General features: G+C 46.9%; 1 long non-coding RNA gene across 1 annotated transcript in view; it reads right to left on the reverse strand.

The window, feature by feature from the left end:
- LOC144773648 (uncharacterized) overlaps nt 1-23,229 on the reverse strand; it is a 207,661-nt gene extending 184,432 nt beyond the window's left edge. Inside the window, exon 1 of the long non-coding RNA XR_013600043.1 lies at nt 23,217-23,229. This is a non-coding gene — a long non-coding RNA (uncharacterized LOC144773648). The remainder of the gene's footprint in view (nt 1-23,216) is intronic.
- Between the last annotated feature and the right edge of the window lie 961 nt (nt 23,230-24,190).

The raw sequence follows: 24,190 nt of genomic DNA on the forward strand, positions 1-24,190 counted from the left end.
GCAAATGTGTCTCACTTGCTCTCCTACTCACTGACAGAAAAACAAGCGATTAGACACCCCAGAACAAAACACTCCCAGATCACTCGGGAATCGCGGTAACAAGACACACCCTTTCGCTTTTACCCTCGTATTTGTCCACAATAAGAACTGACAGAGACACTGAACAGTTACAAATATTTATTTTAGCTAACAGGTTCAAATATGCAGTATACGTGTAGATTACAAATACAGTCAGAATGGCAGTTAGTCCATATATTATGAAGGGGGATGTCATCATAAAAAAGACAATGGAAAAGAAGACTATAGTGCCTAACCTCCCTCCCTTTGCTAAAAAGCAGAATTATTATATAATAGAAGATCGCTGGGCTTTGTCCGCAGACCCCATACCTTAGCCTTTAGATGGTAAATCTACATCACAGGTGCTGTCTTGCTCTTCTCCCTGGAAAATCCCTCTCCAAGTGTGTGTGTGCGCTGTTCTTGTATCCCAATGTATCTTAGTATCGGCGTGTAACAACAGCTTCATTGGTATGTTTTGACTAGGTACTAGGGTTTGACCAGAACAGAATAACAAGGGACATGTTGTTCCACCTTGCACACAATGTTCAGACTAAACTCCGGGAACATGCAGATAACAAACACCGCAGACAGTTCCCATATTAAAAGCACTAACAAGGACACTTGCAACAACAAAGTCATATGATAAAGTGCACAAAAGCCGCATAATGGCTGCAGGGCTCATGCTAACATAGTGATTTCGACATTGTGCGCAAGTGCCACGTGACGCCCTCCCCTTGGCCAGGTCTATAGCACCAGGCTAAAGAACACCAAGATAAGCAGAGCCAAAGTGAATCAGTAAAGGCCAAATTACTAAAAGTCAAATTTGGAAAAGAGGCAGTGGTAAATGTAGATCAAAAAGATGACGTGAGCTCAAAATGCTGGGTTCCCCAGGGTACTTAGGGAAACCCTCTAAATGAAAAAAGTCACAAGTACCATGGAATGCAATTCACTCCAAAAGACCATCCGCATCTCTGCAAGCAAAGAGGGTGGCTATCCAATCGAGGAAGGCGAGGAGCATGTCAGGGCAATCTGTATGATACTTGATGATACTTCGCTGTAAGAGGCGCTGAACACAAGCGCAGGTAGTCCAGTCTTCTCTCCTTACATTAGGAAACGCATCCCTCAGGCAGGTGTCATGGTAACAGGCCTGATCATGGGCCCACAAGGGACCCACCAACAGTACATAATTCGGGTCGACACATGATGTAGTGGAGAGGCTGACATCCAGGGCTCAGTCAAAGGGGCACTGGAGACAGTAAAACACAGGTTGCACGCAGGTGAATTAGGCATAGTGGAAGTTCAGCCTATAGTAGATGCCAAGAGTCGCCAATGAAAACTTCTAAATAGTTGCTGCATTCGTTCACAGTACAGTCGCAGCTGCTCTGGATGTGGCTGAACCACAGGACTGATTTGCATATAGCCATGTCTGAACTGGGGTGGCAGAGTGGGCTAAAGAACGGTGATGGATTAAACCCAGATCCTTTGACTGGGTGTGAGTGTTTGATTGATTCAGATGCTCCGTCCATCACCACCCCCTTTTGTACCGCGGTGAATCACAGGACGGGCAGCCATTTTGTAGTAGAAGGAGAAGAATCAGCACTGTGCAAATTAGCAAGAGCACCAGGGGAATCCCGCCAAAGGTGCTGGGAAAAAAAGATTGAATAAAAACCGGTATTACTCCAAAAATAGTCTGTAAGGAGGTAACAAGGCCGAAGACCACCAATTTGAAAAAATTTGCTAAGCCTTCGGTTTCAGACGCATTAAATATTTGATGTAATATTTCCTCAAAATGGAGTGGGAGATTGGTATTCAGCAGAGTCTCAGTTGATGTTCTAGCCACCTGCAATTTGAAGGTCTCACGAGCTGAAGTGAGAGCAACTTCTTGTTGAAACAATAGTGCTTTGAGTCTGCTTAGCTTATTGAAATCTGCCTTCAAAGTGGGAATGGAAGGCCACAGCAAACTATCCACAATCCATTGTGGAGGAGGAAAGAGGAAATTGCTGCAACATGTAACATGTTGTGTGTGAACCCGTTACAATATACGGGATGCCTGCCCGTAAGCCGCAGCAGTTGTGGTTATTTAGGATAAGATCAATTCCATTAAAGAGCAAAGTTAGCATGGGAATAATAGCAGGCACTGGCGTACCTTTAAAAAAATGTGCCAAATTAGGGGCTGATACGTTACAAGCCCCTTGCAATTTAACTTGTGGACAAACAAAGAATGTCTCTCAGTAGAATCACAGCCGTTCCCTGTTAAGAAAACTTCTTTATCCTCACTTTGACAGTGAAATGAAAGGGTAACAACCATAATTCATGGAGAAAAGTACTACCAACTGGTTCAAACCTACCCACAAGGTAATGTTTTATGCAGGCTGTAAATTTAAATAGCAAGATAGGCAATGAGATCACCCTGTGTATTACCCATACAGAAGAAATAGTTTTCTCAATGGAGAATGGAAACCGTTCTAATTTTTCAGTATGCAACATGTGTATGTAGCGTCTTTCATGACATAAGCCGTTGTCTATTTGTCGAATTTAATGCTAAAAACAGTGCGGAAGCATTCAAATAATCCCACGGTACTTTGCCACTTTCCAGGGTCTGTAATGTCCAAGCAAATTGCATTATCGAACGCAATTGATGTTGCCCATGACACAACACAGAGACATAACTTTGTACTACGTCAATTACAGATGAAACAATATTATCTAAAGTGTAAATATGTGAAGACAAAGTGTTAATGCTATTATCAACTATGTCAAGAGCCTTTCTCAAATTATTCTGCTCAAGTTATCATAGGCAGAAAGCCGCTTCCATTTGGGACAATTTCCAAAATTCATCATATGCAGCATATTCAAAACATTTTGAACGAGGGGCTTTAGGACCCAAAAGGAAGTCTGCTAAATCAGGGTGCCCAGACAATAAAGAAAGAAGCTGTTTCACAGATGTATGTGTCGAGCATTCCAACCATTGTTGGCATAATTTCCCAACAGAGTATGTAGTGACAGTATGAGAGTCTGGAAAACGTGAGTCTGGTTTAGAAAGTGTAAATCCACTGTAGTCATCAAAAAAGTAGGCCTGGGCTGCAAATTCCACTCCGCTCGCGGAATTTGCGGAATTTGGGTATTTTCGCGTTCTGCGGAGAATGCGAAACTGCCCAAAATTCTGAGTTCTGCGGCTTTGCGAAATTTTTTGCTTGTTCGCATTCTCAAAATGCGTGTTCACAAGATGTTTCTCCCCGAGCACGTAAACAGCGATCGCAAACCGGAAAAAAGCATTGCGAACAAGCAATTCCGCATGCCCGTTGAATTTCTGCGAGTTAGCTGAGATTAGTTACTGTTTCGTGGAACTTTGCGTAGCGCGACTACGCAAATTCCGCCCACCTCAAGAAAAAAGAACGATTGACATGCATCATTATTTAAAGGCCACACTAACCAACCTAAAGGATGTACAGTGGACGAGTTAAGGATGCCATTTCCAAACATTTCATTCAAAACATCCAATGAATAATTGATAGAGCGCTGCCAGTTGTTATAGGCATATGTAAACAAAAAGAGAGAAAGGGAAGTCGCAGCTTCCACTCTTACTCCGAAGGGAAATGTCAAATAAACAACAAAAGAGTGAAGCTAGAAAGTCAAAGGCTTTCAAGAAGGGTCACTCATGTTTATTAGAAAGAGCCCTCACTCACCAACCTAGTTGATGACATGCTTCATCATTCGACCCCCACCAGAGAGGCCGAGTGCCTCGCCGGTGTGCTACAATGCTTGATTACAGTTGAGTGGGTTTTTTGGGTGGCTAGTGCTGGTGTATGAATTGAAATTAAAATGGCCTTACTGCTTCCTAAATACATTTTTATTAGGTGGAGAGTAAGGCCACGTTAAAAATAGGTCTGGGGCCAGATTGGGTCACATTCGATTGAACATAGGTACATCGATAATATCCTGATGATCTGAGCAGGGTCTGTGGATGAGTTACTGCCTAGTACATTTGGATATGAATATGTACTACAATATGTAATTTACAATGACGATGATCATAAAAAGAAACAAATCCTAGGTGTGGAATTGTACATATATGGTTCCAAGTTAATGAGCAGAATGTATAGAAAAGAGACATGCTGTAACATAGTTTTACATGCAAGTAGTGCTCATCCCAGATATCACTTTTCTGCCATACGGAAATGGTCAGGGCCAGGAGGAACTGCAGCTTAGATACAGAATATGTCAGGAATTTGGTTGACCTTAAACAGAGGCTCCTTTTTAGAGGCTATGACAGTTATACCTTCAGAGATGTACATGAAAGAGCAATGAAGATAGCCACACAAGTCACACTTAAAGACAACAGAACTAAGCAAGACACATACACAGAAACTATTAGTCCTATCTTCACTTATGGCAGTAACATAGGTGATGTCATCAGAAGTCTGAACAGACATACACATGAAAGAATACACCAATATTGCACACCATATTACCAGACAGCCATATATTACCTTTCACAATAAAATAACTCTTAGAGGACTTATCAACCCTAGTAACCCAGGCAACAAACAACTTGAAAATTGGTTAACACCACACATGAAAGGTTTCCACAAATGTGTAAACTGCACAAAAAGTGACTGAGGGAATTCATAATGTATAATAATACATCTTATTAAAAACAGTAAAAAGTTGATAAAAAGTATAAGTAAAATGCATAGGCGATAATACACAAAATACAAATATTTACACAACTATTGACAGATGCTATTTACCCCCTTATTGATGCATAAAACAAAACATATACCTGGTTTGGGTATCAATGAGGATGTATGACGTTACAACATATACTTTTACAACGACTACCTTTACAACGCAGGTTTTACAACGCATGCTGTTACAACGCATAGTGTTGAGGGGTGCTGGATAGTGAATAGTTTAATTTACTATTCCAACTCCAGTCCCCGTGGATAGTAGGGAAGGTGTTGGATAGTAAATTAAATCTGTTCCCTATCCTAGAGCGCCCCCCAGCGCAATGCGTTGTAATGACATGCGTTGTAAAAGTTGCGTCGTAATGGTAGTCAGCCATACCCTTCTGCTGGACAGGCTGGCTGGGGTTGGGATTCAGGGCTTCGCTCTTCGGTGGCTGGAATCATTCCTATCTGGGAGAACCCAGAGAATCCAGATGGGAGACAGCATATCAGGAGTGGGAGGTCTGACTTGTGGTGTCCCCCAGGGCTCAGCACTATCCCCGCTCCTGTTTAACCTATATCTGCAGCCTCTGATTAACACACTAGCAGGGATGGGCTGTCGAGTGTTTAACTATGCCGACGACACACAGCTGTTGCTGGGCATAGACGACACCGTACAAGCCCAGTCACACGCCCAGGACATACTCAGATACACAGTCCACTGGATGGCCACTAACCAGTTAAAAATCAACCCGGAAAAAACAGAGGTGCTGATAGTACCATCCAAGTGCTCCTCTTGGAGTGACATGTACTGGCCCCAGGAGCTGGGCCCAACTCCACAGCCAGCTGCCACAGTCAAGAGTCTTGGCATTAAGTTAGACAGTGCCCTTTCTATGACCAACCAGGTTTCTACCGTGGTTGGTATCTGCACTGGTCTTTTAAGACAGTTGCGCAAGCTAGTTCCTCTCCTCTCCCAGTCGATGCTTCGCACAGTGGTTTCTGCCACCATAGTGTCAAGACTCGACTATGGAAATGCGCTCTACTTAGGCCTGCCAAAAATGCTAATAAACAGACTTCAGGTAGTCCTAAACGATGCCGCCAGACTCATCTTTAATCTCCCGAGGAGAGCACATGCCTCTCCATTACTAAAGAGTCTACACTGGCTGCCAATCGGGCAGAGGTCCGTCTTTAAAAGCCTCTGTATAGCCCATAAAGCCATCTACGGGCAGGCCCCGGCTTACATCAAGGAACGGATTGAGATATATAGACCGGAAAGAAACTTCAGGTCTTCAGACGCCCAACTCCTTGTATGCCCACATTTCAAACTGGCCACAATGGGAGGGAGATCTTTCTCGGTCCTACTACCAAACCTTTGGAACGCCCTGCCTGAGGCACTCCGTAAGGAGGGTAATCTACTCCGCTTAAGGAAAGCCCTGAAAACCAACCTTTTCTGAACAGCACTCAGCTTAGCTTGAGTCCTGCCCCTTCCCTCCTCCCTTTTTTCAGTATCCCGGTTGTTATGTTCTGTGGTCAAAAGCGCCCTGAGACCTGCAGGTGATTCGGCGCTATATAAACCCGCTATAACAATAACAATAACAATAGTGCGTTGTAAAAGTTGCGTTGTAAAGGATGTTCCCCATCAACGACAACCACCCATACTGGGAGTGAACTTACAATGCTAATCCACTGAGGATAGAGTCATAAGGTGGGACTGACAAGAATTAGAGTACACTCAACGTAGTGGCTCGGATGCCCCACATCCGGCTAAAAAATGTAGCCACAGCAATTACTATAGGCTCATGCATGTTGGTCTTCAGGATCCGTAGCGCCTGGATAACGGACCTTGTGCCCAGATTCAAGCATATTGGTTTCAACCGTTTATTTCTTGCTAACTTGTAAGCTGACCATTCAAATAACAAATGTGCTAGCATTTCAATATGAGCTGGACATGTATTACATTCATCATCCATAAAGGAATGCCATCTACTTGTAAATGATTTTGTAGGTAGGGAACCCATCCTAAATTGATGGAACAGCTTCCTTTCACTTGGTTTAGTGATAAAATCCCAGTACCATTCAAACTCAGTATCTTGTTTATACTCCAAGAATGCCCCGGACAAAGTATGCCCCGGAGTAGATGAAAGCTGATTGGTCTTGACCATGTTCCAATATGCTGCCTTAAACTCTTTTTTCGAGGGGGATGTGCCACTTGCTGGGTCTTCCCACAGATTGCTCAACCCCATATTTATCAATAAACTTTTTATCTTGCATAACCAGGCAATCTAACACAAACAGTCTGCCCCCTGAACATCAGAGAACACCTCGGCATAAGCAGACAACTCAGGGGTTGACCAAAGCCTTCTCCAAGATGCTAACGCTCTGTAGCGTGCCTTGTCCTCTATAGTATGGCAGCAAAGATCTGAGTAAAGGGGCTTACGCGGTGTTGACTATGGAAGGCCTTTTATAGCTCTCACAAATTTGTTTTGAGCTGCAATCAAGGGTGAAAAATCATCAAAGCCCCAAAGTTGAGCACTGTAAAGTATAGAGGTACTGATCTTGAAATTATAGATCTTCAATGCGGGGCTTTTTGGCCTAGTCTGTGAAAGCCTTTGTTCTTTTGTAAGTACGCCAGCTAGCCGAGCATATTTTAGAGCCAGTAAATCAATATGTGGCTTCCACTGCAATTTCCTATCTAAAGTTATCTCCAAATATGTAAAATCATCAGTCTGTTCTAAAAGTATGTTGCTCATGAAGACTCTCCCTTTAATGGCTTTGTGTTTGTGGAGGACCATAAACTTGGTCTTCTCCACTTTAACACAAGTTCATGATCACAGCAGAACTCTATAAATCTAGTCAGGGCAGACTGCAACCACTTTTGTGTCTTTGAAATTATCAAGGTATCTTCTGCGAACATGAGCAGGGGTAACTTCATGCAGGCTAATGTGGGGACATCTGTTGGATGGGTAGAAAAATATTGAACAACCCTCTTAATAAATAAAGAGAATAGGGTAGGTGCCAAAACGCACCCTTGACATACACCCTTAGAAACAGGGAACCTGTGCGTGACACTCCCCTGCGAGCCCCAGCGAACCTGTGCATAATTAGAATCATGAAGTTTAACTAAGATTGCCAGTATTTCCAATGGCATCCCTGTTAGATCTGGGGGTCTCTAGTTGGCAATGGTTATCACCTTTGTCCAAATAGGGACCCTTACTTCTAAGTCAGGGCAAAGGGATTACTCTCCTTAATAACCCCTGCTCACCCCCTTAGTAGCTTGGCACGAGCAGACAGGCTTATCTCAGAGGCAGTGTGTTAAGCATTTGTGAATATACACAGTAATACAGTGATAACACTACAGATGGACACAACACAGGTTTTATAAAAAATAGGTATAGACTTAAACACAAGACCACAAACGACGAAAATCCACAATACTATACTAAAGGTTACTTAAAAGATGATAAAAGTCTCTTAATTCAAGTTGATGGTAAATGCGACAAAGTTCTTAACAAAGTTCTTGGATGTGGCACGCAAAGTGAACAAAAGGCTTGCAAAAGGGGAGATGCGTCGGTTCCGTGACCCGGGGGAACGGTTGCTTCCTTCCTCAATGCTTGCGCAGAGTAGGGTACTCGTCGTGAGCCTTACCGGTGCGGAGGTGATGCGTAGATTCTCGACCTGTTGCGGTGCGCAAGATGGCGCCTTAAGGCAATGCGATGACGATGCGATGATCCAGTTGCGATGTGAGAAGATGGCGCCCTTGATGCGGTGATGCGATGACTACCTGGCAGCCTTGCGGCGACTCTGCACTTTGGAGCCGCGACAGGCCCTGCGATGCGCTTCTCCGGTGATACGATGACAGCTCTCTCGATGGGTCGCGCTTCTCCGGCGATTAGACAGCAGACAGCTTCGATAAACACACGCTTCCAGGGAGATGCGATGAACTCTTGCTTCTCCGGCATTGAGATGATTTCAGCTGCGGCGGCGACACGCTTCTTCTCAAAGCGTCGCGCTTCCAGCTCCCAGCGGCACGCAAGTGACTGGAGTCAGAATTCCCAGCAAGGAAATTCAGGAAGGAGCTGGAGGTGAAGTCTTTTGGCACTGAGACTTCAGCAGGAGGCAAGCACAGTTCAAGCCCTTGGAGAATATTCTGTAGATGAAAATCCTTACAAAGTTCCTTCTCCTTTCCCTTGGCAATGAAGCAACCACTGCAGGCCAACTCAGCAAACAGCACACTGGCAGAGGGGCAGTCCATACTCCTGCAGCTTCCTTGGTTCTTCTCCTTGGCAGAAAGATTTCTTGTTCCAGAAGTGATCTGAAGTCTGTGGGACTGGGTCCCAATATTTATACCAAAAAATCCTTTGTTCTTTGAAGGCAGAGAGGCCTCTACCTAGTTTAAACCAGTTCCTGAGCACTGTGTTTACATGACTCTTCTCTTCCTTTCACTGTGCAGGGCAGAAACATCAGACGCCCCACAGGAGGTGGAGCCAGCACAGGGGAGGGAAGATGCAGCTCTGGAGTACTCTGTTGACAGGATTCCCCTTCTCCTTTCACTGTGCAGGGCAGAGACTTCAGACAAGCCACAGGGGGTGGAGCCAGCATCGTGGAGAGAAGGCCCAGCCTTATTCAGGTCCCAGGTGCACTCTCCCCCTCCCATCTGGAGGTAAATCTCCTTAATCACCACTGGGCTGTCCCAGACTGTCTCCTGGAATTTCCCCAGCCCTGTCACACACAAACCCAGACAAGGAATACACAAGTCAGCAGAGGCGGTCTCAAATGGTTAGGCAAGCAAATACCTACTTTCTAAAAGTGGTATTTGCAAACACAGAATACTAAAATAAACTTTACTAAAAGATGTATTTTATTATTCTGAGTTCAGGCATACTAAACTCGAATTTCTACCATGTTTCCGGAGTCAGTTAGGATTGTAGGGATGTAACAATCTTCACTGCCCAGTCTAATCTATGACAACAGGTAGCCTTCAATAGTGAAAAATGAAAATGGCTGCAATTCAGTACTAGAACATGCTACACACATCAGAACATGTCCTACCTTATACTTACAATGCACCTTGCCCTTGGGCCTACCATAGGGGTGTCTAATATGAAGCAAAGGGAAGGTTTAGGGACTGGCAAGTGGGTGCACATGGCCAAGTCGACATGGTAGTCACAGACTACACACAGGCCTTGCAATGGCAGGCCTGAGACACACTTTACAAGCTGCTTCTGTGGGTGGCACAACCAGTGCTGCAAGCCCACCAGCAGCATTTGCTCTACAAGCCCTGGGCACCCATGGTGCACTGTACTAGGGGCTGACAGTAGATCAAATAAGCCAATCATGGAATCCAATCAGTATATCAATTTAACATGGGGAGCACTTGCACTGTGGCACTGATTAGCAGTGGCACAGGGCCCAAAACATACAACCAGCAAAAATAGATCATAACAGAGGAGGCAATCCGTCAAAAATGGAAGGTAAACTCACGCCAATGATGTCAGGTCTAACAATCCCCATTTCCGCAAAAGCACTCCACATTTTGTTATGAGGGACCAAATCAAAGGCGGATTTGAGATCAATAAAAGCAGCGAAAATTGTACCCCCTCCAATGATAACAACCCGCCAATAGATTAACATGAACCTAAAAACCTGGTCTATGGTGCCAGTGTGTGGGTGGAACCCTGCCTGGAGCGTTGTCAAGATGTCATTATCTGCTTTCCAGGACTGGACTTTGCACAACACTAACCTGGCAACAATCTTTTGGATAGAGTCTATGAGGCTTATTGGCCTATAGTTGCCTGGTAGGGATCGATCACCTTTTTTGTAAATTGGGAGGATTTCCGCACCTCTCCATGTATGTGGGATGGGGCACCACTGGCTATTGCATTGGCGAGTATCTGAATATAGGTTACCCAATTTCCTTTGTCATGCAGAAACAAATCAGCTGGTATAGAATCCAGACCTGGGGCCCTACCTCTCGGGATTGATTTAAGTACGGATTCAACCTCTTAACTCTCAAAATGCAGCATGGTTTCTAGGGTTGGGAGCTGGAATTGTTCTTTACTATTAAAAGTGGAAGCAAACTGGGCCTCATAATGTGAGGACCACAGTTCAAGGGCTACATGACTAACTGGTGTTTGGATGGAATCACCACTTCCCCATTTGACAAGCTGCCAAACTTTTTTCATATTTTTCCCTTTGCTGGCTAGAAGTAAATCTTGCCCACGTTTTTCACCCCAGTCCTTCTTTGCCTGTTGTTGAATTTTTTTGTACCTTACCTTTGCTGCTTTACACCCATTGCTTTCGATCTAATGGCTATAGATAGGGACTTATAGGCATCTCTACAGGATTGATTAAACCATGATCCTGCCCTGGGGCGAGATTTCGTGTCCAGAGAACATATCATTATGGACCTGCAAAATGATAGAATTGATGTTCTCCTGTGATTTGCAGTTTTGGAGGATTGCTCGGGTGCAAACGATCGCACCCTTTATCTGTTCCATAGCCCTGTCATTATCAATAATCATGGCCCATCTAACTCTCCTCATATCATTGGTACGCAGGACATCTGCTGTTACCTTCTCGACTATCTTGTTTTTATGGCTGAATAATCCCTCTATCTGCAAAGATAATATCAATGGGTTGTGGTCACTTTCAGTCCGCTCCTGTACTACCATATCTAAGAGGAAGGACCAAAATTCGATATTTAGAAATATATAGTCTATACGTCTACTTCTCACCCCATTACTAAATGTGTGAGAAGCCTAATCTATCCGAGTGTGACCTTTTAACTGCCCTGACTCCCCTTTCCAAACAAAGACCTTTTAATTGTATAGCGGCTTCGGTCCATTTTTTAATCGGACGTAAGTCTTGGGATGGAATATTCCACTGTGCATCCTCCTCTACACTAAGATCACCATCATCCTGATCTCAGGGGTCGAAGGAACAATTAAAATCCCCAGCAATTATTAGGTTACAATGTCCTCTATTACTTTCTAAAAAACTATCAAGAAGGGTGACTGTGTTATATCCTTTAGCACCCGGCAACACTCTTGCATATACATTGATAATCAATATATCAGGTGCGTTTGCCAGACGAAGCTGTATAACCATAATATCAGGACTATCAATGAATACTTCCTCCACTTTGTATCCTGCTTGTTGTTTAATCCAAATGGTAAGTCCACCTAGTGGACGACCTCGCTGTCCCCCCAGTGCTGCTTTTGAAAGTTGAGAAAACCAAGAGGGTAAATTTGGTCCAATGACCATGTCTCCTGAAGTGAAAAGTCCAAATATTGTGGTCTTCAATGAATGCTGGCCATTCTATTGGTGCTACTTTTTAGGATAGTCCCACCAGGAGACAAATGCCAAATTTGACTTTTGGTGCCCTTGTATCATAGCACTAGAGATCACCGGGGTATAGAGTGGGTGAGCCTTGGCCAACACTTCTGAACCTGGGGTACAAGTAGGCATAGTATAAACAACGAGATTCTATCCTATTTCTTTTTTCATTTATTTTCTTGTGATGTGTGAAATAGCTAGTCCTTAAGAATGTAAGGGGAAAGCACTAAGTGTTTTTAAAATACCCCTCACACACTATGAATCCCATAGTGTCATGCTTCCTCATAGGTGTCTTCCCATCCCCCTACAGGGCGGGGCGTGCTTCGGCCTATGACTACGTGGGAGCACTTGATTTTATGTGGATTGACTATATGTGTGGTGGGTTGTGAGAGTGGTAGGGAGTGTGCTCATTTACAAAAGATACAAGGTATTAAAAATTCCCTGACTAGTGGAAAAAATACACTTCATTCCTATCCTTAGCTGGAAACGTATTTTGATTCAAGTAGGCATAGACAGATTAGCCAAAAGAGTATTGATAGGGTCTTCCTCCCTTGTCTTGGTACCCACTTCCATCCCACTTGGGCCATCAGCTGCAAGGGCCTTGTTACTACAACCAACTTTGTCCCCTTTCTTAGTGTTGTCCCTAAACTGGGAGGGTAATTGAAGGTTCCTTAACCTCCAATCAACCTTCTCTAAGGAGGACCCCTCAATACCACATTTGTCTGATTTGTTAAAACAGTTGCTAATGTTGACTGTAGGGGGTTGTTTTTAATCCTAATAATTGAAGTACTCATGTGAGAGGTTCTTATGTCAAATGCCACTAAGTTTTATGCTAGATCTACAAACCTGAGTAAAAGGCTAACACAGCTGCACCACAAACAGCATCAGAGGATTGACTCCGAACGCTGCAAAGGGGCTCTGCTCATGCAGGGGCACCCTCTCACATAAAAACAAAGAACTCTGCCTTCAGGATTGTTAAGGCCTGCCATAGGAGGGACTTATAGGTTTATATGTGTGTGCATTGGTAGTGATTTAGGTGACCTATACCACAGTAAGCGGTGCATGCACCACCTTACCCAGGCTGCAGTAGCAGACCTGTGGTGTCATTTTGGAGGGCTTCCCATGGGTGGCATAATACATGCTGCACCCCTTGGTAGGCCTCTGGGGTACCTATGCCCAGGGTACATAGTATACCATATACTAGGGACTTATAAGGGTGCTCCAGAATAGAATCAGAGATGTACCTAATGTACATGGAAACCATTATAGAGAGGAAGCAGCTAGGCTGGGGTCCTGGATAGCAGGGCCCCAGCTAGACTAAGGTCGAAAAACAGTGAAACATCAGCAAACAGTGGTGGGGGTACCCATGTGAAGCAGATCCTACTCTCCCACACCCATTAACCCCTTGGACGCTCTTGACGAGCTCAGCTTGTCATGAGGCACAGTGGAGCTGTGCTCATGATGAGCTAAGCTTGTCATAACGTCTGCGGAACGCCTACGCGGGGCTAATTCCCCTCCTGTGCAGGGCATTCCATTGAGTGGGCGGAGTCATGATGAGCTCAGCTTGTCATGAGCACAGCTCCACTGTGCAGCATGATGAGCTGAGCTTGTCACGATCACCGCAGCGCCACCCCATCCCCCGCCTTGCGGGGGAATTAGCCCCCCGTGGAAGGGGTTAATAGACTCTGCTTGCCTTTTAACAGTCCCAGGCATCAATAGACTAGAGCTCCTAATGTTGGAGGAATAAGACCTTGCACAGTCTGCAGAACCCCTTATTCTGATCTCAGTAATCACTATGATGAGCCTGTTTAGCACCTGCGGAAACATACCCTGTTGCTTGGTTAGGTTGTCGGCATTCGTTGGGTGGTGGACAGGAGTTTAGCTTTGTTTGCTGTGAAGATGTTGGGTCATTACCCAATCTGCCTTTATAAGCACTACAAAGAGTACTAGCAGTTATGTGTCTGTTCTGGAATGACGTGGCTAAGGTAGCTACCTTGTCAATTAGCTAGAAGGGGGGTATCTTTCTGTAAAATACGTTTTGTGATGTCAGTTAGTTGCTCTATCAACCCCTTCACTAAGCTTACTAATTCCGCAACCCTTCCTATATGAGCTACCAAGTCGGCTGACTGTTTGTTTAAAGAACCCAGGCACTTACAGGTACATGTCGCTTGGGTTACTGAATCGACCGATCTCCTGGTGGCACAGGTCTAATATTCACTTGGGCGGACATGCTGTCCTCGGTTATACTCGTCAGTGGGTTAAATCTGTTGGTACATACTACGGCAAACTCTGGCTGGAAATCACTACTCACAATGGGGTGGGGAGGACGCTTGTATGTCCAAACCAGCGCCTACACCAACCCCTGTGTCAGAACTTACAGATGTTCGCCGAATGGACTTTTTAAACATGGCTGGTATAGATTTTAGAGTACGCTGGGAGGAGGGATGTTTGATAGCTAATGCCCCAGAAGTGCATACATCTTAACCCATGGGAGCTGTCAGGACCTCCTCACACTCACTTATTATATAATCTGTACGATTCATTACACAATTGTTCCCTTTAGGCAAAACACCTTTCTTCAGCGTTTTTGATGTCTTGCCCTTTCCTACCCCTCCCCTTCCCAGATCGTCCATAGCCTTTCTTTTGCCCATACTTATAAACAATAAGGCTATTAAAGAGGTGCACTTATTTACCAAATGCTTACAGAATATACTTGGATATAACACGGAAAGCTCTACGAGCTCCGCGCTCCGCTCGTTCTGCTGCCTCTAATTAGCGATATTTGACCCCCGCATTGCTGACGCTGCCTTCATTGTGCAATTGACTTCTATAGCGCTGCATATTTCAATCAGCGCATTGTGTGTTCGCATTGTTTTCTGTGAATTACTTTATGCTCGATTGAGCCCCAGTCTTGCCCAGTTTCGATTTATACCTGTGCAGCCATTTTGTTGTTTGTTGTGCTCCCTAGCCCGTAGCTCCACCCCGCTCCCGCCTCCCAGCTGACCCTCCCTCCCACAAATAGTAATACACCGGCACCCCCTTCCCCGCGCTGTGACTCTCCTGACCTGCTCAGAAGAGGTCGCTCCCCCACGCTCCCAAGGCTTGCTGACCTGGTGACTCCAGAGCGCCCTGAAGCAGATAGCGGTATCGTAGCTGACTCATACCACCGCGTCCGGGCTCCGCTCGTTCTGCTGCCTCTAATTAGCGATATTTGACCCCCGCATTACTGACGCTGCCTGCATTGTGCAATTGACTTCTATAGCGCTGCATATTTCAATCAGCGCATTGTGTGTTCGCATTGTTTTCTGTGAATTACTTTATGCTCGATTGAGCCCCAGTCTTGCCCAGTTTCGATTTATACCTGTGCAGCCATTTTGTTGTTTGTTGTGCTCCCTAGCCCGTAGCTCCACCCCGCTCCCACCTCCCAGCTGACCCTCCCTCGCCCCTCCCCTTCCACTATCCACATATGTCAGATGCCTTCGCTTGCAGCGTTCACGCGCAGCGGTCGCGCCCCATGCGCGCCGAAGGCGCGCCAAAGGTAAGCCCGTCTACGCCCGTCCGCGCCTGGACCGCGCCCAGCGCCAGACCCCCTGGCCCCCGCAAACCGCACTCCACCCGCATAACGTTTGATGCCGTCTCTCTCTTAGCCCTCAACCCCGGACGCACAACACAATGCTACGAAGCTGCACCAGGACGTACCCACGGCCCATTCACCTGCCACTCCTGCAAGTTCGCCTGCAACAAGACCTACACCAAATCCACTTCCTCCAGACACAACTCCGACTCTAACCACCTGAAGTGCATCCTGCTGAACACCCGCTCGGTCCACAGACACGCCACTGAACTCTGGGACCTACTAAACACTGCGTCACCGGACATCGCCTTCCTCACAGAAACCTGGATGAACGCATCATCAGCACCCGACATAGCCATAGCCATCCCGGACGCTTACAAGATCATCCGAAAAGACAGAACCAACCAAACAGGAGGAGGCATCGCCATCGTCCACAAGAACACAATCCGAATCTCGACCACCTCCGACGATAACCTCGGGACCGCCGAACACCTTCACTTCCAGATCCACACCTACCGCAAGACCACACTTAGAGGCACCCTCATCTACAGACCACCAGGGACCCGCACCCAATTCAACGAAGACATCACTGACTTCATCAGCCCACATGCCCTAACCTCCGAGAACTACATTTTACTGGGAGACCTCAACTTCCACCTGGAAAAGAATAACGACTACAACACCACCACCCTTCTGGACAACCTAGCCAATCTCGGACTCAAACAACTTGTTAACACCCCCACCCACTTAGCCGGACACACGCTCGACCCTATCTTCACCTCCAGCAAATACATCACCTTTGATCACACCACAGTTCTCCATTGGACGGACCACAGCTGCGTTCACTTCAGCTACAAAAAGACCACGACCCACATCCCACCACAACCTATTCCCCGAAGAAACTGGAACAAAATCCCCTCCAACCAGCTCTTCACATCGCTTAACCATAATCCCCCCACCTTATCATCGGACCCAAACCAAGCTGCCACCAAATTCACACAATGGATCACCCACAGCGCTGACGAATTAGCACCCTTGAAAAACCACCAGACCAAACAAGGTAACAAAAAGGCCCCCTGGTTCAACGATGACCTTAAGAAATCCAAGAAGTTATGTTGTACCCTCGAGAAATCATGGAGAAAAAACCCAACCACTGACAACCTGACAACCTTCAAAGACGCAACCTGCAAACACCACCAATTAATCCGATCCACCAAGAAATCAGCATTCAAGGACCGTCTCGACAAAAACGCCCAAAACAGCAAGCAACTATTCAACATCGTCAAAGAATTCACCAACCCCACCGCCGGCACCAACGACATCACTCCCTCCCAAGACCTCTGCGACTCTCTATCCTCCTTCTTCCACAACAAAATCACCGACATTCATAACAGCTTTAAAAACCTGTCTGAAGAACAACCCACTCCACCCACATCAGAACCTAAACAGCACTCTCACAACCTTTACGCCTGGAACCCAATCACTACTGAAGACACCATCCGTCTGATGAACTCCATCCACTCCGGCTCACCAACTGACCCATGCCCCCACCACATCGTCAACAAAGCAAACTCCATCATCGCACCCCATCTCCGCGATGTCATCAACTGCTCCCTCAATGCTGCTACCTTCCCAGAAAGCTGGAAACATGCCGAACTCAGCGCCCTTCTGAAGAAACCCACAGCGGACCCCTCTGAGCTTAAGAACTACCGCCCCATCTCTCTCCTCCCCTTCCCTGCTAAAGTCATCGAGAAAGCCGTCAACAGCCAGCTCGCCGCCTTCCTTGAATCCAACAATTCCCTCGACCCCTCACAATCCGGCTTCCAAGCCAAACACAGCACCGAAACCGCCCTCATCGCAGCTACAGATGACATCCGAACGCCACTGGACAACGGAGAAACAGTTGCCCTCATCCTACTTGACCTCTCCGCCGCCTTTGACACAGTATGTAATAGCACCCTCATACAACGCCTCAGCAACGTCGGCATACAAGGAAAAGCTTTGGACTGGATCATCTCGTTCCTCGCCGGGAGAACCCAGAGAGTCCGCCTCCCCCCTTTCAAATCAGAGGCCACCGAAGTCATCTGTGGTGTACCACAAGGATCTTCACTCAGCCCCACCCTCTTCAACGTATACGTGAGCCCCCTCGCATCCATCGCGCGCCAACACAACCTCAACATCATCTCCTACGCAGATGACACCCAGCTGATCCTCTCCCTCACCAAAGACCCAAACACCGCCAAAACCAATCTACACGAAGGAATGAAAGAAGTAGCCAAATGGATGAAGAACAGCCATTTAAATGTTCTCATCTTAGGATCTTCCACCTCCGCATGGGACGACTCATGGTGGCCACCGGCCCTGGGCACAGCACCCATACCTACAGACCACGCACGCAACCTGGGATTCATCCTTGACTCCTCCCTCTCAATGACCAGACAAGTCAACGCCGTCTCATCCTCATGCTTCAACATCCTACGCATGCTCAAAAAAATCTTCCGCTGGATCCCCACCGAAACAAGAAAGACAGTCACCCACGCACTGGTCACAAGCCGACTGGATTATGGAAATACCCTCTACGCCGGAACCACAGCCAAACTACAGAAAAAACTCCAACGCATCCAAAACGCATCAGCCAGACTCATATTGGACATCCCTCGTCAAGCTCACATTACTGGTCACCTGAAAGACCTCCACTGGCTTCCCGTCAACAAGAGAATAACGTTCCGTCTCCTCACCCACGCACACAAGGCCCTCTACAACCTAGGACCCGAATGCCTCAACACACGACTATCCTTCTACACACCCACCCGCCAACTACGATCATCCAATCAAGCCCTCACCGCAATTCCGCGCATCCACAGATCCACCATGGGAGGAAGATCATTTTCCTACTTAGCGGCCAAAACCTGGAACTCTCTCCCCACTCCCCTCCGACTTACACAGAACCACCTCTCCTTCAGAAAGCAACTAAAAACCTGGCTATTCAATAAATAACGCACCCACCATCCCCCAAGCGCCTCGAGACCCTCTGGGTGAGTAGTGCGCTATACAAATCCTTGAACTTGAACTTGAACTTTAATGAGAGAGTCAGTCAAATTAGTTCTGATTGCGAGTACAAAAAACGATTGGTACAGAGTTCTAAAGTATGGCGTAAGCAGATGGGTTAACAGAACCTCTAATGTTAAAGATGTTGTCATGGAGCAATGTTAGAGGTGTGGCCCTGCCCTGCCCTGCCTCTTCCAGCCAATGACGGGCAAAGACGGGCCCGTCCTTGGTCCAGGCTTCGTCCGGGCACGTACCGCAGCGCGTTCCGTGCAGCGATGTCCTGCAGCACGATTTAAACGCCGTTGGCTTGGATGGATGGCAGGTGTGTAGAAAGCAGGTTACGGTGCAGGGGAGCCTGGGTGACTGAGTCCCTGAACCTGGCTACATCCCTGTTACTGGCAAAGCGCGTCCCCCAATACATTCATATTGGCACCTTTTTTAGGTCTCGCTTGAGTCAGCGCATGCGCTGCCCTGGCAAGACATTTGTAGCTGCTTCAAAAAGCAGTACTTTGCCGGCCACCAACTTGCTAGAACGCGCACAAGCGCGCAGGACGTGCACAGCACTTTTCCTCGTCGCGCGCGTGTGCACAACTCGCGTCACCACTCACGTTTTTTTTTTCCATTTCGCGGCCGCGCTGCGTTACTTTTTCATCCGCGCGGCCAATGCTTGTTCAAACTTTCAGCGCGTTTTAATACGCGCATTCTTTTTAAAGGTTTTCAGCAGCTTCTTCGAAGAGAAACATTTCCCAACCCTCTTCCCAAGTTGTCTACTTCAATACAAGAACAATTTCATCTTTAAAATGCTTGTTTTTGTGTGCTGTGATTGCGCCTTGCCTGGTTGCCCTGCTTGATTTATTCTGCAGGTGCATTTGCTCCTGGTAGCCTCCAGTCCTTAGTCTTCTGGTAATTCATCACAGGCCCTAAGTTGCCTTTTTTGTATGCTAGATCTTTAAAGGCTGCATGTAGTACTGCGGTGTGATCTCTCCTAGCAGCGCCGTGGTTTAGATATAATTGTGTTATAGTTCCTTGTGGCTGCTAATTCTAGTTGTGTTTTAATGCTATAGCTCCTTGAAACCCCGCCTCTGGTTGATTGGTTGAGTGATTTGGTCCTCACAGCCTCTGTTCTGGTTGTGTTGCCAGTGTGATAGTTTCTTTTGTAGATCGTATCATCATGAACGCTAGTAACAGCTGGGAACGCTGGTGTGATAGCGCCTAGCAGTCCCTGTTCTGGTCACGCTGTAAAGGGCTAGCTGGCACTAGTATCTTGTTGCAGTTGTACTATCAGCATGATAGCTCCTAGTTGGCCCTTTCTGGGCGCACTGTAGAGGTATATCAATATAATCGTCGGGGTCCAGTTGAGGAAGTACGAGGTGTACAAGTGGGCTGCGAGTGCTGAGGGCGATGTGCCAGGGACACTCCAACCCCCCTCCTGAGACCCATGGTGCAGATAGCGCCAAACCTTAAAGTGCCGAGACACTCCACAACTAGGAGTGATTTTTCGGAATGAGCATTTCGCTCTTCCAATTTTTATGCACTTTAAACACTTTTTTTCATTAATTTTTCACTTTCACGCCCCCAGGTTAGGGTGGACGATTAGAGAGTACATACCGCCGGGGTTTATTATTGTCCTGACGAATGCCTAGGTAAAATAAAGCCAATACTAAGGCTGAAACATGTTGACTAAGTTAAATCTGAATTAAACCATCCATTACCTTTGGCTTTATAATTCAGACACATAGAACCCTTTTATTTGTGTCCTAGGGATCATTAATAAACTTTTTCAGATACCCTTTAGACACTTTTAAGTTTAATTTAACCTCTCAACACACCCATCACACAATACCAGCTCCGCAGTCTCCTGGCGTCGCAGCACACCGAAGAGGCACTAGGTCTCTTCGGTGGGGCCCGATGATGAAGCATGACACTGACTAGGTCGGTGTGTGAGGGCTTTCTTCTCAAACCCAAATAGGGTGCGAACTCCTCGAGTCTTTTGGCTCCATCTAAGTGGCTTATAAGAGACATTAACCTCTCTTCTTTTGTTTATTGAGGTATATCTCGCACCAGTATCTTGTTGCGGTTGTACTATCAGCATGATAGCTCCTGCCAGACCTTTTCTGCTCTGGTATATTCAATATTTAGAGCGCGGAGCCTTTTTAAAACGCCTTGTTTTTGTTTTGGATCTAAAATGGCTCTGATGGCGGTACACATTTTCTTCTCCATCAGACATACTTTAGGATGCCTCTCATCGTGTTAAAACAATATATCATTAGGCAAACGACAGAGACTCGTTAACAAAGCCATTCCTGGGAGATTGGAAAGGGTGGTGGTGAAATTGGGAGTCACCGAAACGTTTTCAGCATCCCTCGTTGTCATGGCCCATCCTTAACAGAATATTTCCCAGCACAACTTCTGTGGATGCATATGGATAACAGGAAACACAGCAAGTATGTCAGACTCTCCCACTCTCTCTCACTCACTGACTCCCTCTCCCACTCTCTCACTCACTGACTGACTTACTCTCACTCACTGACTGACTCACTCTCACTCACTGACTGACTCACTCTCACTGACAGACACTCACTGACTCTCCCCCTCTCTCACTGACTGACTCTCCCACTCTCTCTCACTGACAGAATCTCACTGACACACTCTCCCACTCTCTATCACTCACTGACTGACTCACTCTCACCCACTGTCTCACTCTCACTGACAGACACTCACTGACTCTCCCCCTCTCTCACTGACTGACTCTCCCACTCTCTCTCTCTCTCACTGACTGACTAACTCACTCTCACTGACAGACTCCCACTGACTCTCTCTCATTGACAGACTCTCACTGACTCTCACTCACTCTCACTGACTGACTGACTCACTATCACTCCCACTGACTGACTCTCTCACTCTCACTGACTGTCTGACTCTCACTGACTGACTCTCTCCCTAACTCTCACTCTCTCACTGACTGAATGACTCTCTCACTGACTGACTCTCTCACTAACTGACTGTCTCACTCACTCTCACTAACTGACTGACCATTGGAACAGGTAGATACAAGTTGCCAGCATTGAAAGGACAAAAAAAACTCTAGACATTATTTTTAATACTTTTTTAATATGGTCGTTCAGTTGCACATAATGCTTTTTTGGTCATATCTAAGTTAACAAAAATGCTTCTGACAGGTCATTATTATAACTTTTCAGCATGCTGCATACTTCTATTTTTGCGTTTGTCACCCCGAGTGGGATGGGTATGCTCAGACGTGAGTCCCATGCTCTCCACATCACTGGAGTCAAGTTATCATGGCTGAAGATGGCTGATAGCCAGAAATCGGTCCTAGGATGCTTGATTCCGGTCCAGGAAAGACATGGCTTGGCAGTTCGAGCTGGACTGTTCCCATGAGGCACAGGGTCAAGGCTGATTTGCATATGGCCATGTCTGAACTGGGGTGGTGTGGAGTGCAAAAAAAAACGTTGGATTTAGGCCCAGATCTCTGTACTGGGGTGAGTGTATGACATTGTTCTGCATTCTGTCCATCAATTGTTGTTTTTGCATTTGTCACCCTGAGTGGGGTGGGTATGCTCAGACGTGAGTCCCATGCTCTCCACATCACTGGAGTCAAGTTATCATGGCTGAAGATGGCTGATAGCCAGAAATCGGTCCTAGGATGCTTGATTCCGGTCCAGGAAAGACATGGCTTGGCAGTTCGAGCTGGACTGTTCCCATGAGGCACAGGGTCAAGGCTGATTTGCATATGGCCATGTCTGAACTGGGGTGGTGTGGAGTGCAAAGAAACGATGGATTTAGGCCCAAATCTCTGTACTGGGGTGAGTGTATGACATTGTTTTGCATTCTGTCCATCAATTGTTGTTTTTGCATACTTCTGTACAGCACAGCTAAAAGACATAGGCAAAGTCAATATCTAGCTAAACACTTATAAGTTCGCAAAGGTGGGACCCATTGGCTATGCCAATGCTTGTTCTCTATATTTTGGAGTACATTCTGAAGCTTTCTCATTCTATCACCTTGATTTTCACTTATAACACAAATGAGTAGACAAATATAGCGTCAAACTGTAATGAGGACAACGGCAGGCATAATAAGGCCAGACATTGATGGCACAGTCTGGCTTATCACATGAGTACCCAGCATCAGCTTGGACCTGTTCAAGAATATACACAACCTTTCATATAAATACCCACTTTTGAGCAATTTTCTATGAGCGGTTCACAGCATTGATTTGTGAACATATGCCATAACATATAACTTTACACATTATAATAACTGCTATCCAATATACCAATCTGGCCGCCATATATGACCCCTGGAACGGACTACACCATTTGCAGGCCATGTATATATTAATTTGTTCAGTAAGAAAACACACTCTAATATGGCTGCCAGTATCCTCCCGGTAGTGATTCTTACAATGGCTGGCATTTGCATTACTCAGACCAGCATGGGAGGCCATTGTCTCATTATAGTGAGTTCAGGCCAGCTGCATATATTATGATACTTTCAGAATAGAGACTACTCACAGGCAGTTCTTACGGGGCATTGAAGACTTGGATCACCGGAGGATTTCCTGCTTTCCTGGCTACCGGTCGCGGCACCCGCTCCTCGGCAGTGCTGTCATACCCGCCCACACCGCTGCGGGACTGCGAGGCAGATCTAAACACACCTGCAGCCTCTTCCCGCAGCGGACACGCCCCCACGCCTGACTCCAGTATAACGTTTCGCAGCACCCACTTCGCGGGTGCTACTCACAGGCAGTTCTTACGGGGCATTGAAGACTTGGATCACCGGAGGATTTCCTGCTTTCCTGGCTCCTGGTCGCGGCACCCGCTCCTCGGCAGTGCTGTCAGACCCGCCCACACCGCTGCGGGACTGCGAGGCAGATCTAAACACACCTGCAGCCTCTTCCCGCAGCGGACACGCCCCCACGCCTGGCTCCAGTATAACTTTTCGCAGCACCCGCTTCGCGGGTTCTACTCACAGGCAGTTCTTACAGGGCATTGAAGACTTGGATCACCGGAGGATTTCCTGCTTTCCTGGCTCCCGGTCGCGGCACCCGCTCCTCGGCAGTGCTGTCAGACCCGCCCACACCGCTGCAGGACTGCGAGGCAGATCTAAACACACCTGCAGCCTCTTCCCGCAGCGGACACGCCCCCACGCCTGGCTCCAGTATAACTTTCCGCAGCACCCGCCGCTTCGCGGGTGCTACTCACAGGCAGTTCTTACGGGGCATTGAAGACTTGGATCACCGGAGGATTTCCTGCTTTCCTGGCTCCCGGTCGCGGCACCCGCTCCTCGGCAGTGCTGTCAGACCCGCCCACACCGCTGCGGGACTGCGAGGCAGATCTAAACACACCTGCAGGCTCTTCCCGCAGCGGACACGCCCACACGCCTGGGAGGATAAAACCAGGCTAATCATTCCGCGGCGCGGGACGAAGCGCAGGGTGAAGACCGGGCAAAGGGCTGGCCCTCTAAGGCCCTCGCAGGCCAGTGTAGG

This window comes from Lissotriton helveticus, chromosome 8 (genome assembly GCF_964261635.1).
Source record: "Lissotriton helveticus chromosome 8, aLisHel1.1, whole genome shotgun sequence".
NCBI lineage: Eukaryota > Metazoa > Chordata > Amphibia > Caudata > Salamandridae > Lissotriton > Lissotriton helveticus.